Below are 2,073 nucleotides of genomic sequence, written 5' to 3'. Positions count from 1 at the left end.
AATATTGTTGGCGATTTGAGTTGTCGGGGTTATGAGAGGACTTCCAGACACTTGCTGGCAGCTTCTGGCCAAGTGTGTGCCCCCAGCGGCAGGTAAGGGGGCATGGTGTTGAGGAGTTCATTACCCCCTATTTTCCAGGGGAGAGATTACTCTGAAGAAAGTACAGCTAGGTTTTTCCCAGAATGATCTGCAGAAGAGACAAAAGGCATTTGTACTTTGTATTTTGCATTTTTTCCACAGGGAACAGGCATGGCAGGTTCTACATAGGACAGACATCCTTTGCCAAGCACCCCACATTTTGAAGTAGAAATGGGGATTGAACTGAAGAATTTCAAGCTTCTTTTGCAGGAAAGGGGTGGGAGATGGCAACGTTAATCACCACTGAGAGAGAACTTTTTCTTTATCAAATGCCCTAGAACTACTGTTATTCTGCGCAGTGTCCCCGCGGGGAAAAATCCCATCTTAAATGATCAGCACAAGTGATGAAGAAATTCATTTTTACCCTCTCCCTGACTCTTTTTTAATTGATTTTTTTTCCCTCTTGGAAATGGCAAATAATTTAACATTGTTACAAAATCCCTTCTGCTCAATAGCAGAGGGGGGAAATTAACAATCACAATAAGGAAAAGAGTAAAATCCCACTTGGCTAATGAGGTATATAACTGAGCCATTAGTTCTGCTTGAAGCCCCTGTCAGCCCCAGATTAAGTTGATGGCCGTTCCTGGTGTTTTCAGATTCCTTTGGTAGCATACTCTGCATACGCGTTTACCACCTGCAGCGTGGCTCCGACATGCTGGTCTTTCAGAATTAAAAGAAAAAAATTGGTCTGGGATGTTTTCTGCTTTCTGTGCAGGTGCTGAGCTGATGGAGAGGATGCTTAGGACAGAAGCCTGTTGGTTTTCTGATGCTGAATTCCAGCTTCCTAGCCTTCTAATATTTAGCGAGAGGAGTAGTCTGAATGTAATTTTCAGAAAAGACTAGATTGAATGGAGCAATCAGTGGAGAAGGATTCTGAACTCACCTTTTGTGATTTTTTTCTTTCCTCTTCTTGAAATGATGCTCCAAGCTGGCCAGGACCCATGGGGGCTAGAGGCACAGAAGCGAGTGTGTCTTCCATAGGGTTGTCCTTGAGCTAAGCCTCTTTACTGTGTTAGGATTTAGAACGGCTCTTATGCCTATGAATGAAATCTGCACTGTCCTGTATGGTAACCACTAGCCCCATGTGGCTATTTAAATTTAAGGTAATTAAATAAAATTTAAATTTAAATTTAATTCCTCAGTTGCACTAGCTTCCATGTAGGTGCTCAGTAGCCACGTCTGGCTAATGGCTAGTGATTTGGATAGCACAGACATGGAACACTGCCATCATCACAGAAAGTTCTACTGGGCAGTGTCTGCATGAGGCCCTGGGTCTGGGTACCCAAGCTGGAAAGCTTGAATATGTGTGTACTTGGGGCACAAAACCGGAAAGCATATACAATTCTGTTGTTTAGGCAGTAAGACTTATTGTTTAATGGCAGAGGGCGGAAGGAGCCTGTATACAGCCCATGGAGGAAAGTCAAATGATCCTGGGTCTCCCTGAGCCAGGCTGCTGGCATCCACAGGCTGAGGATAAAGTAGGACTCTACTATGTGACTCTGCCAGGTGATCCTACTGATGTGATCCAGTTCATCCCAGATGACACTGAGGATTTAGCAGTAGAACACAGCCTAACCCTTGTTTTCATGGAGTCTAGACTCTGAAGGGTAGGCCAACAGTAAGCAAAGCGTTACACTCTTGACCAGTCATGGTGGCTCATACCTGTGATCCCAGCACTTTGGGAGGCTGAGGCAGGAGCATTGCTTGAGTCCAGGAGTTTGAAACAAGTCTGGGCAACATAGTAAGACCTCGTCTCTACAAAAATAATTTTTTAAAAATAGCCCTGCATGGTAGCTGTAATTCTAGCTACTCCAGAGGCTGAGGCAGAAGGATTGCCTGAACCTAGGAGGTCAAAGCTGTGGTGAGCCATGATTGTGCCATTGCACTCCAGCCTGAGTGACAGAGTGAGACCCTGACTCAAAAAAAAAAAAAAAA

Source organism: Carlito syrichta, unplaced genomic scaffold, assembly GCF_000164805.1.
Source record: "Carlito syrichta isolate Samal-C Ts95f unplaced genomic scaffold, Tarsius_syrichta-2.0.1 Scaffold307331, whole genome shotgun sequence".
Classification (NCBI taxonomy): domain Eukaryota; kingdom Metazoa; phylum Chordata; class Mammalia; order Primates; family Tarsiidae; genus Carlito; species Carlito syrichta.
Note: the sequence above shows the minus strand (reverse complement) of the source record.